Source organism: Protopterus annectens, chromosome 3.part1 (assembly GCF_019279795.1).
Source record: "Protopterus annectens isolate FY-2018-M chromosome 3.part1, PAN1.0, whole genome shotgun sequence".
Classification (NCBI taxonomy): Eukaryota; Metazoa; Chordata; order Ceratodontiformes; family Protopteridae; genus Protopterus; species Protopterus annectens.
Genome location: NC_056732.1, coordinates 1,246,149,875 through 1,246,168,054, shown reverse-complemented (window position 1 = coordinate 1,246,168,054; position 18,180 = coordinate 1,246,149,875). Strand labels below are relative to the sequence as shown.

Genomic DNA, 18,180 nt, shown 5'->3' with positions numbered 1-18,180 from the left:
GCTCCAGTCACCACTCTCTCACCCTTGGGTACAGTTATCACCACTTCATCCAACTCATGCCCATTGAAATCTGCTCCAATCACCACTCTATCACCCTTGGGTACAGTCATCACCACTTCATCCAACTCACTCCAAAATTTTTCTTTCTCATCCATCACACACCCAACTTGTGGAGCATATGCACTAACAACGTTCATCATTACACCATCAATTTCCAGCTTCATAAACATCACTCTATCCAACACTCTTTTCACCTCCAAAACACTCTTAGCATACTGTTCCTTCAGGATAATCCCTACGCCATTTCTCCACCCATCCACACCATGATAAAACAATTTCAACTCGCCTCCGATACACCTAGCCTTGCTCCCCTTCCATCTGGTCTCTTGCACACACAATATACCAACCTTCCTTCTGCCCATAATATCAGCTAGAGTTCTCCTATACCAGTCATACTGCCAACATTCAAAGTTCTGACCCTCACTACTAGAGTCCTAGCCTTTGCCTGCCTTTGGGCATACCTTTCCCCTCTTCTCCTCCTTCGGTCAACAGTAGCCCAATTTCTGCCAGCACCCTGTTGGTCAACACTACTGGTGGTTGTCATTGTTAAGCCTAAAACATCTACTGATACAATGCTTAAATGTTATTTTAATGCAGGGGAAGCCATCCACAACCCACACCCCCCATGTGGCAGATGTCATTCCCCTCATATTCCATAAATATAGTAAGTCCATGGTCACATAATGATGGGGAAATTAGAAACACCAATCAAGGCTGGATACAGTACTGACACTGACCACAGTTCATTATCCTAAGACAGGCAACGCCAACTCCATCAGGAAAGCATCCTTATGAGTGACCAGTTAAGGGGAAATCCAAATTAACACATGCATATAATCAAATAGTGGTAAACCTGTATAAAAAATGACAATCACAACTTATAAACACAAATCCATAATTACACACATGAGGAAACTAAAAGATCACATATATGCTGCTAGAATGGAATGTTCTATGAATACTATCTGAGGTTAAATGGTAAAATAAGATTCAGAATATATACATCATCTTAGGCTTTAGACGAAACATGTGCTTTAGCTTCTCCCTCTCATTCCCCCTTTCCTTACATAATAGCACACTTCTACCACCCACTACAGCACATCTCTTGGGCAGACTTATTTCTTCTAAAGTACCCACCTTCAGAATATTCCCCTAATGTATCGCTCACCTTTACAAGGTGCTCACCCACTTTCTATTCCAAACACATACCTCTCTCTGGCCACCACATACCTCCCCCTGCATATCTTCTGTTGCATAATCTTCACTAAATCATCACTCACGTAACTTCATCTCTATTTCATCTCACTCTAATCTTTTTCTCGATTCATACCCAAGGTCCTCCTTTCTACCAGCCCAATCTGGATACCCAACAAGCAAAACCTAGTGCAACCATATAGCAGCAACAGAACTCTAAGATCCTCCGAAAAACTGTTACTAAAATTCTGTAAAGCGAATAAGTCCTCAGGAGAATCTCTATATTCACATAAAATATCCATAATCTGGAACACAATCCCTCAACAAATTGTAAGTACCACTAACACACAGAAATTCAAACTACTCCTCTGTGACCACCTCAGGAAAAACTGGCTCTGCTGCTGTATTTCCCCTGCATAACCCTACATCCCCTCCATTCCTACCCTTCTAGTTCTGCCATAACCTTCTGTCAATCTAGTATCTTCCAACCTACCAGGCTTTGTGGCCTGTAAACTTATTTCATCTCAGTTTCTTCCTAACTATATTTCTGAACTTGACCCCAAAATGAAAAGTTGCATGATGTCTTAGCTTTCCAATGGGGGCTAGCATCCAACATCCCAAACAGAACTAAAGCCCCCCAAGACCCTGCTTAAAATACTGCTATTGAGATGGCTCTATGAATAACTTAACCAAGTAAGAAAAAGTCTCAATATATTTATCAATTAGCCTTCTTTTTTAAATCTCCATACTGGAAGACATCACTACCATATTTACACTGTTACTCAATCTTGTACCACATGTTATTTAACACATTAGCATGGACCATTTCTCAGTCTCTTACATACTCCCTACTTGTATGCTTGTACACCCTCCTTAGAACTATATGTACTTTCTGTAGTACCTATGCCTATGTATTCCTTGCACCTAGTACTCTTTCTGTATTTGACACCTCTGCATTTCTGCAATTATTTACATTTTCTGCATTGTTGTTTTTTGTATTTTCTGGCATTTTGTAATATATTGTATTTTTTGCATACTTTTGTAACTTTGGAATATTTTGTATTTTTGTATTCCTGTATTCTTGTATTTTACTGGTATATTTTATGTGGAGCTTTTCTCCCTGGGCCTCCACTGAAAAATAGGCTCTTTGCCCAGTCAGACACTCCCGGTAAACAGATGTAAAATAAATAAATAGATTAATTATACCCCGTCCCGCTACTACTTGAGTGCTCAGCTATTTCTAATACTGTCTTTATAAAAATATTTCCTTTAAGGTATGTGTATTACACAATGCAGCCTCTAAAATTGTCTTTTAATATTTTTTTTAGAAAACCTTCACTTTAAAGTATATGCATTGTACTGTGCAATTAATTCATAGCTGAACTCTTTATATGTCTGTTATAACCTTGAAATGCTTTTGTTTTAATAGTTGTTTTGCATATTGTCATAATAACTTAATGATTGTAATCTTGGTCTCTGCTGAAAAAGGTTTTAATTCCCAGGTGGACTTTCCCGGTAACCAAATCTAAATAAATACATCCAGCCATACATACATACATACATATACATATACATACGTACCTACATACATATATATATATATATATATATATATATATATATATATATATATATATATATATATATATATATATATATATACAAAAATAAATAAATATGAAAGGCAATTCATATTTCTTAGCTTCAAACTTGAGTGCCAGATATACATTCAGGGAGCTGCCTCATGTTTGTAATAATAATAATATTTTTCCGTAACTGCATTGACCCTTAGTTGATTCCACATGATTCAAATCTGGAAATGGTTGATGTCATAATTACTCAATAATGTTAATTATCATATTATAGACAATTAGAGAACCCTGTCTATGATCCTTCAGTGCATGAAGAGTACCTTAGCCAGTTCGTAACTTTTAAACTTTGAAGCAAACACCTCTTTTATGGGTGACTTCATCTGTCTGCACATAAACTGGCAAATATTTGCTACCAACAACAAATATGCCCCAAAATTCCCAGATTTCATCAGTGCCAATACACTTGGCAAAACTGTCCCCTTTCCACCAGAGGTGTTAGTCTCTTCACTCGTGTCCTCACAAATGTTTTCCTCAGGCCACTGCTTGTTACCCCCTCATTTGTTAGATATGATCATCATACTTTGAATTTCTCCCTGATGTCCTGCTTTGCAACAATATTAAATCCACTATATTCTGGGATTATTCCAAAGACCGCGACTTACTATGTACTGATTGGTCTGGTATATTAAGCTGATACACGTTCCAGTGAATCATACTTCCTCTAATAAATGCATTAAGAAATCCATACCAGAGTGATAGAAGTTTAAAGCCAGGAGTAAAACTAAATCCTGGATGGTGCAATGGTGCAGTGGTTTCCATTGTTGCCTCAAAGTAAGAGGTTCTCCAGTTTGATTCTCTGCTGGGGTACCTTCTATGTGGAGTCTGCATGTACTCCCTGCATTCATGTGGGTTTCTCCTGGGTGCTCTGGTTTCCTCCCACATTCCAAAGACATGCATCTGGAGCATTTCCTCCTGGGCCTTCATTAAAAATTGGCTTGCTCCAAGTCGGACTTTCCTGGTAGACAAATGTTAAATAAATAAAAAAATAAAATAAATCCGTACAGCTAAGCTCCCATATCAACAAACTACATAAAAAATAAAAAGGTTCCTTACCATCTAAAAGGTCTCTACTTTATAATTATAAAATAGTTTTAAAATAGTAAGCCTCTCAACCTTACCATTAGGAAATACACCAGCTATGAAGTCAGAGAAGCAAATAATTCAAAAGGTTGTTTTTAACCATTTTTACATTTTATTAACTGATAACTGATGCAAACCCAGTCATAAAACATTTATAAAAATAATAATAATATTCCAATAATTAAGAAAGAACACAAAGATATTACAATAATATTCAAACAGTTAAGAAAGAACATGAAACTATTTAAATACAATTAATACTATCCATAGACAAGATAGCTTTACAAATGAATGGACATGGAATGCAAGAGATTGATACAGGAAGGGGGAATGGGGAGAGGTGAAGTACAGAAGAGGGCTTGGTGAGTGACAGCCATGGGGAAGAGTTGCATTAGTTTAAGAAGCTCAATAAATCAAGAAGCATTATCCACAAATATAGTTACTGGAAACTTCCTAGGAGGGACAATGCATTAAGAAAACTCTTCAATATCAAGGAGGCTTATTTTGGTAAAATATTTTCCTTTTCATAAGAGCCACAAGAGTAAGCTGGAGAGACGTGGGTGATTTATTGCTTCTCAACACACATGCAGGAATATTTTGACTCATCATTTTAGCCCCAAAATACATTACACTTGGATACTTCAGTTATCTGCAATAATCAGACTGTACAGTGCTTCAGTTTGGAAATCTCCCAATGATCTCTAATTCAGCTACACTAGGAAGCTTAGTTAACCAAGAATTCTTTAATGAACTTACTTGTAGTTAAACCTCCAGCCCCAAAGACATTGACAATATTCTTACAAAAAAAATTCTCTTCCAACATCAACTCATGTCCACCTGACTCCCATTCCTCCTCATAACTCCCTTCCTGAAGTCACTTTGGACCAAGTCAGTTTGGCATTTTACAAAATTGAAAATTCCAGTTCCGTGGGTTGTGAAACTGCATGTCTGCTAAGAAGCAATAAATCACTTTGAGTCTCACCACAGATTACATCCCCAGTGTATCATGAACAGCCACTGTAGTGCTTACATTAAGGTGGCCCCTCTATTGAATCTGGCAGTTACAGGCCTATTAGTCTCACTAATACTATTTGTGAGGCTGGAGTCTGCATTGTAGATGCATTACTAATGATGTAGGTGACCTTATATCACTGGATACGTACCAGTTTGGCTTTGTAAAAGCAGATCGTGCCTTCTCAACCTAGTAGAATTTTTAGGAAATTTACTGAGGCAACTAATAATGAGCATGCAATCCACACTGTCCACCTATACCTTTCAAAAATGCTTGGCCCTCTCTCCCATACTGGGAATATTACCAAACTCACTCCCAAGTCAATATTAACCCTTATATAGCTCAAAGGATGGCTAATTAGCTAGCTGTTGGAACTCATACTGTTAAGGTCAGGGGTGTCTGAGTAGACAAATAAGCACCAGCAGTGGTGTTGTCCTGGTCTTTCCCCTCTTTGGTATATACTTCTCTTGTGTGCTGATGATTTCAAATGGGGACAGTTATTGATTCCTATTGTTATATTCAAATTATTCAAGGGCTGGACCAAATGAATGCTGGGTGTGATACTGAAGGATTCCCAATGCCAGGAAATGCAATATTCTATTTTTTTTTTTTTTTTGTGAAATGTAGCATTATTTCTGCTTACCACAAAGATAGCCTTCCAATTACTTATGATACAATTATCTGAAATGTAAGTATCTTTGTTGAGAGCAGACTCTCCTTTACCCACCATGTGTCTGTGTAGTTACAAAATCCTTCTTCCTGGCACATTGTATCCTTTCAGTATCTCTTCAAGGTCCTCACTTATAATAAAATATAGTTTTCTGCCATTGAATACAGTGCCCCTTTTGGCATGTACCTCCCTAAACAACTAAACAAAGTCAAGAGACCCCCAATATTTCCTCAGCAAAAAAAAGATCTCTTATCCCAGTACCCTTAGTTACTCTGATAGATTAAAAGCCCTGTGCTTTCAGCCAGTAGTACATTGACTCCGGACAGCTGATATCTGCTTAGCCTTTCATGGTATGAATGACCCAGTGCTCATTGAACCTGTTCTCCTAAACAGAACGGTTAGTAAATCAATCGTTCTTGAGACCTAAACATGTGCTACCACATAATCATCACTAAAATGATGTCAAAGGTACCTACCCCAATGTATTCCCAATTGTACAATGGACTGCTCTCACATAGGAAAGCAGAGTACATTTTAACAACCTTTAAAAAACAGTCCACATGACTGGATGGATGATAGCAAATGTCCACCTGTAATATATGACAAAGATTTTCCTAGTGGGGGCTTTGTAAGTGTCCCGTCAGTACTGGGTGATATGGCTGTGATTCTCAGTGGCCTACGTGGCTATTGTTTAGCAGGAGGCCACAGAAGTATGTTAGCTACACTGAATATTTGCTTATTGTCAGATAATGCCACAAGTGCTTGGGCTTAAGTCATAAGAGTAAAGGTTTTTCTGAATGCAGCTTATTTAGGATACTTCTCATACAAATCCATCCATCCATCCTCAACCCATTTTCCTATTTTACACATGGGGTTGGGGTGTCACTTCCGCAGTGACAATCATCTTGAGGCAAGGTTTATGCTGCTGGGTGGCTAGCCCTGCTGCAGTGCTTCTCGTAAAAATAGATATTTTTATTTATTTTGTTTTATTTGACATTTGTTTAACTGGAAAGTCTGGCTGGGCAACAACCAATATTCAACGAAGGCCCTAAAAGAGTTAAATCAGTTTTACAGATAAAGCATCATATATACATAAGAAAACAATATTTACAGTAATCATATTTTTTATTATCTTATTTTATTTATTTTGCTTTTGTTTACTGGGTTTGTCTGATTAACTTTAGTCAAAAACTAATTTTCAGTAGAGGCCTGGGCAGAAAAGCTCCAACATATTAGAAACATGTTATTCCAGATTGCACCATCAGTGGAAAAGAGTACATTTCCTAATTAATTGTAATTTCTTATTTGTTTTTTCATGTTTCTCTTTAAGGATCAAAGAATTCTAGGAGGCTGGTGCCATCTATGGAAAGGAATGCTAGTGGGATTCAATGGATACAGAAGGTTACAGGTAAAGCTAAGCAGCAATTTCTAATTTTCAAGGCATGCAAATTCAGACTGTGATCAATTTGAATGGCATTTTATGACTCACCTGTACACAATATTGTTGTATCAACAGAGAGTAACTTGATACAATAGAAAGATGAATATGTTACCGTATATGCTGCAGAGTAGTGGCCATGTCACTTGTACTAACATCCATTTAGGTACCAGGCTTGTATTCAGCACAATAATAATCAATGCTCTTATGTACTGTCACTATTCTATTAATACCAGGGTGGCTATTAAATGATTGAGATTGCTTCATCCTAGGGGTTTCTCTTTTCCTGAAATACAGCAAACTTGGAGCTGGTATATATACACTGTGGGTGATTGGGGTATAACTACCCTCCAAAAATGCCTTTCATAACTGTTTCTTAAATGTACATTTTACTTAATTTTCTAGTGTTGTGATGTTTTGTGATCACACTTTGGAGTATCAGTTATAAAACACATGCATTTTAGCTATGGAGTCAATCTATCTTTTCTTGTTTATGTGATTGTAGCACCAAGTGAAGGTTATGTGGGTCATTTCAAGGATTAATAGCCTATTTTAAAGGTACTCATGACTGACGGTATCAGACAATTTTGATAGGCCTAATTTTGATACCGATATGTTTTATCATTTTTTTAGACTTTCCTCTAAAATGATGCTGAGAATAATTCTGTAACTTCCACTAAATGATAAACGCTAATGAAATTTAAACAGCGAAGAGTGCTGAACAAATGGTGAAACCATTTCTTAAGCCATGCTGATAACACTTCTATAAATTCTACTAAATGATGATTGCTAATAGTATAAATATGCATTGTATATTTGTCATCAAAAACAGTGTGGAAGTTAAATACATTTTATAATTAGCTAAGAGCTTATAGCAAACAGCCAGGTTCATAGGTCAGCTTCCTAAAGAGTACTTGTGCAGTGTCTGGGAAGTCAGTATGCAGGTTCTGTGAAGTCTGCTGTTTGGATCTCTGCTTGGTAAATTATAAAGTCGTCCTTTCAACAAATAATCCTTTGCAATTTCTGTCCATCTAACAAATATTAAAATAATAATAATTATAATAAGTAAGCATTTTTCCAGGGGGTAAGCACTATGAGAAAGAACATGTTCTGTATTTAACACATATTCGATCAGATGAGGCTGACTGTAGAGAGAACCAAATATCTGACTGTCATTTGACTGTAATTGTCCTGTGGTTACGCATATAAGACTTAGGGAAGTGAGTTTATAACCACCAGGAAAATACTTGTAGACAAATCATGACCATCATCAAGATAAGTACCGTTCACATTTATGTGGCTAATTTTTATATTGCCAATAGAATATATGGCATTATGTTGAGTACTGGTCACTTAATTAGAGCTTACAGATGCATGAATTATATACTGAATAAGTAAAATTGTATGCTAAGTTTCTAGAAAGGTTTCACTTTTACATTATCCAGCTTTTTGAAGAATTATGTTGTCTGTTGCCTCCCACCCCAGTGACTTAAGTATATTAACTCTTAGGACAACACTGCCTTGCTGTTGGAATACTTAGTGTATGGAGGTGTAGGGTGCGACGCTCCATTTGGGGGGATGCAGAGAGCAAAGCCCATTATAAAAACACTTAGGGCGGTATTCCTAGTCATTGTGCAAATGTGGTATAGTTACCCGTGATGTCTACAAGTGAGCATAGCTAAGCCACTTATGGTAATATGCAATATGCAATTTCCATGATTTAGTGTAAACAAATTAAAAGAGATGTAAATGAGAAATTATGTAAATTAACACATGCTAATGGAGTGTTTTTATGATTCATAATCCAATCTCTGTGCTATGCAGACATCCATTGTTAAAAGCATTGCTGCGGGTCCTATATCTACTTTGCAATCCACAAACTTGCTATACTGTTAACAACAACATTTTGACACAACACTTATATATGCCCAAGCACTAAATGACACCTGTGTAAATTATTCTCCTCAGCAATCCCTTCAGTACCTTGACCATGTATACACAGCATTAACTGACAGCTGTATAAATTATGTTCCTCAGGAATCCTATCAGTAGTTTCACCATGTATGTACAACCACTAAATGACACCAGTAGAAGTTATTTTCCCAGTGATCCCTTCAGTAGTTTGACCATGTATGCACAACCACTAAAAATGGTAGCAAATAAATCTTTTACCCAGTGATCCCTTTGATAGTTTGACCAGATATGCACAAGCAGTAAGTGACACCAACAGAAGTTATTTTCCCAGTGATCCTTTGCGTAGATTGATCATGTGTGCACAAGCACTAAAAGTGATGACAAATTAATTATTTCCCCAGCGATCCCTTCAGTAGTTTGATCATGTGTATACAAGCACTAAGTGACACCAATTTCTCCAGCGAGCCCTTCAGTAGTTTGACCACATATGCACAAGCACTGAAAATGACACCAATATATTATTTTCCTCAGCGTTCACATTTACATTCCTGCTGTTGCTGTAATGATTTTCCATTACAAATGACAGCCTTGCAGTATTCACTGAAGCCATTATATATAATAATACCCATCATATGAATAAAACAAAAAACATTAATTGCAGTGAACTTTTGCCTTATTTTCACTTTTAATTACTTTAGAAAGTCTGTGGTTCCCCAGTTAATTTGCACCCTAACTCAAGTATTTTCCAGGTAATATGGTGCTTACACCCATAAGTTCAGGGTCCTTTATATGTTTATCTCTATGAATCATAGTAATATGCCAATATCTAACTGCCTTATCCTCACAGAAACTCTTCCCTAAAATGCTTATGCCTTTCGTATGTTACACTTTTGCCAAAAGGAGGAGTGTTTACCAAAATGCCTCCATGTTTCTGTAGTGAACGTGAATGACCTCTGCTGACCTTATTTGCATAAAGATGTAGCATTACTCTTTGCAGATTAACACCAACAATATACATTGTCTGGGACTGTGAATACCACCCTTATTTTTTATTGCTATAGCTTCTTCTTCTTTAGCTTTTCCCAGTTAGGGGTCACCACAGCGGATTACCAGTTCACTCATGATTGGCAGTGGAGTTTTACGGTGTTAAGTTGACAGCCCGGTGCTCAACTTTCCACGGAAGGCAAACACACATGTATACACTCATGCCTAGGGCCAATTTAGAGTATCCAATCCACCTACAGCATGTCTTTGGGAGGAAACCAGAGTACCTGAAGGAAGCCCACACGATCACAGGGAGGACATGCAGACTCCACACAGAAGGCACCCCAGCCAAGGATCGAACAGGAGAACCTCTGGCTGTGAGGCGGCAACACTAACTGCTGCACCACTGCAGCTGCTTATTGTTATAGCATTAGCAGTATTTTCTATTTCAACCACATTATGTTTTCACTGATGTGTAATTTAAGGCGTTGCAATTGCTGAAGCATCCCTCACTCAGTGTAACAGGTAGAATTTTAGAATACTGAGTGTATAATTAAATAAGTAACTCATTATATTTTATCAAAAGTTTATGTTGTCTTTTCTATAATCTATAGTTTGTAGAGTTTTTATCCTTGGGCTTCCACTGAAAAAAAGGTTTCATCAGTTCAGTGGGATTTTTTCATTAAACAAATGCAAATAAATAAATAAGTAAATAAATAAACAGGAACAAATATTTGAATTGTACCGTTCTTATATGGATTTCTGAAAAAAATGTATTTAAATACATTTCAGATTATTAGAACTAACAGTGTTTGCTGTATTAGAACTTTATCACATTACAGTGTTTTATTTGCAGCTAAAACAATCATAGAACATCACAGTGGTTTTATTAAACTAACATACAGGCTATGGCACATAACAGTATTAACTATGTTTAGTCATTACTACAGATTTCTTTAGGACAACAAGAAAATTAACAAAAGAAGTATCACAACTGCATTTCAAAACTAAGTACACTGTTTCCTCAATAAATATTTGTTCAGGTTAAATAAAAAGCTAAAGATTTATTAAACTCATAAAAGAAACTGTCAACGTTTAACAAGAATAAAGTAAAGCAACCTGATATGAAGAAGTAGGGAAAATATTTATTTGCACAATCAGAGCATCATGCCTCCCAAAGTCACAGAGACTTCTTATAAACTCCTACACTAAACAAATAACAAATTTAAGCACCATTTCAGATGCATGATGCCTTTGACATGTCCAATCAGAGCATCCCATCTTGCATTCCAATGTACCTATCATTAATTAACTCCTTAAACATTTCCATTCCCATTTTAATGCACATTTACTGTCAGTCATCTAATTTAACACTGGGGTTGATTTGCTTTTAACTTCATTTACTATTTTATCTCCTTAAGTACATAATCCAAGTCTGTATCCTGTGGCCCACCTCTAGCAGCGTCTAAGGTGAAAAAAAAACTATTATTTATTGCATGATTTTGAAATGTGTATACAAAGCACAGTTTTCATTCTTTGTTGTGATACCATAAAAATGTTAATATATATGTTGTGAGTACAATATAAATTCATAGTTATTGGTCCAATAATAAATTTCACTCACATGAAATAATTTTTGGAAGTAATTACCAGTTTAACTGAAGTATTAAAAGAGATGTGTATGTGGTTAGAAGTGATTTCAACAAATCCACCGGAGACCCATAATAAAAATATTCTGCATGCATGTCCTGATCCCAATTACCAGTTTCAGTTGATATTGCACCATAATTCTTTTTCATTATCCTTTCTCACCTAGGTATTCCAAATCCTGCCCAGGAGGTACCATAATCTTGTACTCAGTTGTCCCTTCTCTTTCCCTGTCTTTTCCCTCTTCACCCTGCACTCATTAAGTGTTCCAGAATGCTGCCTCTATTCCATTCCATTCCACCCACTCATCCCCTTATCTCACTCCTTCCTCTACATCCTTCTAGTTCTTAGCATGCAATTCATTCTTCTTGAACAACATCTGCCCTGCATCTAGAGTCATGTTGATAATGTCCCTGTGTTTTCCACATCCTATTTCTCACTTCTTCCCTCCATACAAAAAGCATGATAAAGCTTCACAGCTTCCTCCTTTGGTGTATATACAATTTCCACTTTCCAATATTTCCTCCTAATCCTATTCTTCTTTATCTCCTAGCTTTTCCTGCCATTTCTGTTTATCTTTTCTCTAATTACCCCTGTCCCTCTTCAGTAAAGTATAGCTTCCTCTCTCTTCCTGCATAGCTGCCCACACTCACTCTTTGCCTTCCGTTTTCAGAAGTCAAATGCTTGACAACTGCCTCCTCATATACAGTCTCTCATGAATACAATTCCCTCCACATCACCCTAATTTCTTCATTGGACCCCTACCCTTCCCAGCTTTCTCAGCATTTGTATTCCTCCCAGTATACTCCCATTATTGTTCCCTTTCAGCCTATTCCTAATGATCCCTTCCTTCCACCTACCATCATACCCTTCTACCCCTTATTCTTTGTATCCCCCTTTACTGTCATCTCTACATGCAACCTGTTCTTATCAAACCTTCTCTCTTCCAGCACCATCTCAAATAGATGCTCCTCAAAACCATATTTCTCCTTTATTCCTTCAATACAGCACTCAGCCTTCCTCATTACCTAGTGGTTAACAGTTATTTGTACTTACTTCCCTCACTTGCCTAGAGGAAAATAGTGATAACCCAGGCATGTCCAAGGGAGAGCTCCGGGTGTTCTGTTACCCAGACATGTCCAAGGGAGAGCTCCGGGTGTTCTCTTACCCAGGCATGTCCAAGGGACAGCTCCCGGTGTTCTCTTACCCCAGGCATGTCCAATGGAGAGCTCCTGGTGTTCTCTTACCCAGGCATGTCCAAGGGAGAGCTCCCGGTGTTCTCTTACCCAGACATGTCCAAGGGACAGCTCCCGGTGTTCTCTTACCCAGGCATGTCCAAGGGACAGCTCCCGGTGTTCTCTTACCCAGGCATGTCCAAGGGAGAGCTCCGGGTGTTCTGTTACCCAGACATGTCCAAGGGACAGCTCCCGGTGTTCTCTTACCCAGGCATGTCCAAGGGACAGCTCCCGGTGTTCTCTTACCCCAGGCATGTCCAATGGAGAGCTCCTGGTGTTCTCTTACCCAGGCATGTCCAAGGGAGAGCTCCCGGTGTTCTCTTACCCAGACATGTCCAAGGGACAGCTCCCGGTGTTCTCTTATCCAGGCATGTCCAAGGGACAGCTCCCGGTGTTCTCTTACCCAGGCATGTCCAAGGGACAGCTCCTGGTGTTCTCTTACCCAGGCATGTCCAAGGGACAGCTCCTGGTGTTCTCTTACCCAAACATGTCCAAGGGACAGCTCCCAGTGTTCTCTTACCCAGGCATGTCCAAGGGACAGCTCCTGGTGTTCTCTTACCCAGGCATGTCCAAGGGACAGCTCCCAGTGTTCTCTTACCCAGGCATGTCCAAGGGACAGCTCCCGGTGTTCTCTTACCCAGACATGTCCAAGGGAGAGCTCCCGGTATTCTCTTACCCAGACATGTCCAAGGGACAGCTCCCGGTGTTCTCTTACCCAGGCATGTCCAAGGGACAGCTCCTGGTGTTCTCTTACCCAGGCATGTCCAAGGGACAGCTCCCGGTGTTCTCTTACCCAAACATGTCCAAGGGACAGCTCCCGGTGTTCTCTTACCCAGGCATGTCCAAGGGACAGCTCCTGGTGTTCTCTTACCCAGGCATGTCCAAGGGACAGCTCCTGGTGTTCTCTTACCCAAACATGTCCAAGGGACAGCTCCCAGTGTTCTCTTACCCAGGCATGTCCAAGGGACAGCTCCTGGTGTTCTCTTACCCAGGCATGTCCAAGGGACAGCTCCCGGTGTTCTCTTACCCAAACATGTCCAAGGGACAGCTCCCGGTGTTCTCTTACCCAGGCATGTCCAAGGGACAGCTCCCGGTGTTCTCTTACCCAGGCATGTCCAAGGGACAGCTCCCGGTGTTCTCTTACCCAGGCATGTCCAAGGGACAGCTCCCGGTGTTCTCTTACCCAGGCATGTCCAAGGGACAGCTCCCAGTGTTCTCTTACCCAGGCATGTCCAAGGGACAACTCCCAGTGTTCCCTTACCCAGGCATGTCCAAGGGACAGCTCCCAGTGTTCTCTTACCCAGGCATGTCCAAGGGACAGCTCCCGGTGTTCTCTCCTGTCTACCTGATGAATCTGGGCATCTTGGGGCAATGTAGCAATTGCCTCATGTACTGACAACCCTCTCTTTCTACCACCCAGCACTACAACCTGTGAGAGATGCATTTATCTAGCCAAACTGGAAGCTAAGCTCTCTCAACCCAAGACTGAACTTGTCAGTCAAGAAGAGAAGGTAAACACTCGCACCACACCACATTCATCACACAGTCACACTACACCTACACCACCAAAACCCACACATAGATACACAAAAACATTCTCGGAGGCTCTCAATAATAATATGCCCAAGCAACAGAGTCCTCCAAAGCAGAAACACAAGCAACCTCCACCCCTAAACACAACCCAAAAAATACATAACACACAGACCCAGTGTTCCACTCAACCACAGCCCGTAAGGCAAAACAATGTGTCAAACACATTAGTCATAGGTGACTATAGTCAGGCACACTGATGTTCCACTCACTGGACTAGACAAGGAGAAGGTTACTGTCAGCTGCCTGTCAGGTGCCAGGATCTGTTGCATAACCCATGCATTCAGATCAATCCACAACAAGTACAAATAGGACTCAGTCATTGCCCATGCTGGTGTGAATGACATGAGATGTACCTCTCTGGACTACATGAAAAGAGATATGGAAGAGCTCTCCAATATTGTAATCCATGCAGGTATGACCCTAGCCCTGAGTAGCATCCTACCTTTGCCCAGAATGATACCACAGTATAAGGACAAAATGATTCACTTCAACAATTGGCTAAGCTATATCAAGCTATGCAGCATACAGAAATATGCGTTACAATCTGTATATTGTTTGTTATTGTTTTATTCTCTGTTATATTGTTTTCTTGTCTTCATTTGGTTTTGATATAACCCTAATAAAAAGGAATTGGGAAAAAAAAAAAAAAAACAATTGGCTAAGCTTCTGGTGTCATTCTGAGGGGATCCAGTATCTGTCTGCCTGGGACAAAATGGTCGACAGGCCATGATGCTTTGTCAGAGATGGCCTGCACCTGTCGCCCCTGGGATTCTGGATACTGGCTAAGGCTCTTGCCGCCCCTATAGTGCCTTTTTTAGGCAAGGTCCAAATATCAAACCCACCACCATAACAGGTACAGGTAATCAAAAACTAAGGGTAATGCTACAAAATGCTAGATGTCTAAACCTCAAAATGCACTCACTCGAGGCACTCCTTAAAATGGAGAACATTGATATCTGTGCTGTGACTCAAACTTGGTTCAAGGCCCCAGAGAACATCTCTGCATTACCAAGCTATAACTCATACCATGCCTTTCAGCCATCTAACCTGGACCAGAACACCAAAGGTAGAGGTGTGTCCATATTCATTAAGGATATCTACCCCTCCAAGCTAGTTGCCCAACATAATGCATCCAAAATTATCCAAGTGCAACTAACTCTGGGCAAAACTGCAATCCAAATTGTAGCTTGCTACAGGTCCCCCACCATGCCCCAGGACTCCCACTCCTCTTTTCTTGATATACTGGAAAATATTAGGGTCCAACCAAGGACCCTAATAATGGGCGATTTCAACTACCCCACCATTAACTGGGAAAACTACTCATGTACCAACTCCTTCGCTCAATGCTTTCTAGAATTCATAAACTCCAATGCCCTGGATCAACTTATCCACACCCTCACCAGGGGCAACAATATCCTAGACCTAGTCATTACCAACATGAGTGACCGATGTTCCACACCTGAAGTCAACTCCTCATTGGTCAGATCCAACCATAAGCTAATCACCATAGATATCCACATCCCGCCCTCACCCCCCTCCCCCCATTAAGGAAACCACAGTCAAAATTTTCACCAAAGCCAACTTCGTGTTTCTTAAGACAGAAGGGGAAACTTCATGACATCCATGCAGATGAGCAATGCAGTTATGACTGTAGAATCCTACACAAATGCACTCTATAAGCACTTACGCGAGTGCATGGATCGTGATATCCTAACAGAATCAAGATGCTATCCTCCAAATAAAAGGAAGCCAATCTGGTAGTCCCCCGCTATTAACAAGCTCTACAACAGAAAGAAGAAACTGTTGCAGAAGGGAGTAAAATCCCATGAGTGGAGGAGCTGCCTGTTCAGCCTCAGTAAGAAATTGAGATCCCTTATAAAATCCTCCAAAGCTAGCTATGAAAACAAGATTGCCACTGATTCGAAGGACAACCACAAACCATTCTATAGCTATGTCAAGAATCTTAATGGCAACACTCAGGTCTGTTCTGAGTTACAGCACAATGGCACAAAAATTACAGAACCAACTGATATCGCCAACAACCTGGCTGATAGGTTCAGTGCTAACTTTACCCCCCTCTCACCCCCTAAAGGGTCCATAGCTATACAGGAAGAAAGCAGAGCCCCTGCAATCACAACTGCACAGGTAAAAACTGCACTCTCCAAAGCTAAGACACAACTTCCATGGGACTGGACAACATCCCAGGCTGCGTTCTACATGAACTTCAGAATGAACTGGCCCCCCCACCTAAGCACCATGTTCAATCATAGCCTCACATCAGGCTTTGTACCCACTGAATGGTGCACAGCAACAGATGTTCTTCGTGTTTCACTCTTGCAGTCATCACATTTGGGTTATCTGCTTGCAATAGCCCTCAGTTGGCCTGATTATCAAAGTCTTGGGTCCTGCTTCGGTTGCTGTCTCATCTTCCATGATGTCAGGTAGTCAGGGGTATAAAGCATGCAGTCGATGCCATTACATTAGTCTTTCTTGCCATGCAGTGCCCGAAGCAGAAGCAGTTTGCAAGTGCCGGTCGGCCGACTCCTGAAATTCTTGTTCTTGAGTTTCAGAACCGAAGTCTTCAACTAAAGCTAAGTACCCTGTTGGGGAAACTTTTTCTTGCTCTAAACTGATGTCCGTAAAAGTCAATAATTGTATTTCTTGTGGAAAGTAAATACCTCATAAAGATTTTCATTCGTACTGTATTCCTTGCCTAGGCCTTGACCACAACGTACCTCGCTGTCAGTTTTGTGCCTTATTTAAACAACAAACTATTCGTCGTCGGTATATTTGCGCTTCTAAATATTTTGGTACTCAGTTCAATTACCCATTTATGGTTTTGCTAAGCCACCCAACTACTGACAATCCAAAAACATGCAAAGATAAAGACAGAGACAGGCCACCTACATCCAAAGCTGCCGACGATGCCTCTCTTAAGCTAGTCGCCAGTTCACCAGTAATCAGTGAGGCGCTTTTGCAACCCCTGATACCCACTACTTCAGATTTGCAGGTCTCTACTGAGACCCATTCGGAGTCCGGTATGCCATGACATGGTTCAACTGTGGAACCTGCGGATGTCTCTACCTTGGATGGGTCTGGAGCCACTGTGCAGGCACCAGCTTCTGAGGGTGTATTCAGGACTACTGACTTGCATATTAAACCGATGCCGTCTTCTTCTTCAAGGCCTAAAACTCGATCCATGCCTAGAAAACTGACGCCGAGACCACATGGTCAGGCCTCTATGCCCAAAAAACAAATGATAAGAATGGGTGAAGACCTTATTACCTTAATCAGGGGAAGCCAACCGTCCCCCTCTAAGAGACCTAGGACTGAATTTGCTTATGATACTTCTGATCAGGATTCTGAAATTTCTGTTTCCTCTGATGACCAGGATTTACCCTTATCTACCTGTGAGAATTCTGATGCAGAGGACTCTATTCCCGCTGCTTCCCCTCCAGAGGATTTCTCTTTTGGTGAAACCTTGCATACTTTTAGGGAGCATTTTCACTGGGAAAGCCAGCATTACTCTGATTCTAAAAAGAGGCTTCGGGATTTCTTACTCTTGCCCCAACATAGGCCTTTAGCTATCCTCCCTGTACTGGACGTTGTTGATGATGCCTTTTCAGAATCTAGCTTGGCCTCTGACTCCTTACCTTCTGCTCCCAGAAAACCAGATAGATATTACAAGGTTCCTGACTCTC

At 40.2% G+C, this 18,180-nt stretch overlaps 1 protein-coding gene across 1 annotated transcript in view; it reads left to right on the top strand.

Annotated features, from left to right (window-relative positions):
• The window catches only part of LRRC24 (leucine rich repeat containing 24), a 4,153,240-nt gene that overhangs the window by 708,870 nt on the left and 3,426,190 nt on the right, over positions 1-18,180 (top strand). Inside the window, exon 2 of the mRNA XM_044067308.1 lies at positions 6,999-7,076. The gene's annotated coding sequence lies outside the window, so the exon portion shown is untranslated. The remainder of the gene's footprint in view (positions 1-6,998; positions 7,077-18,180) is intronic.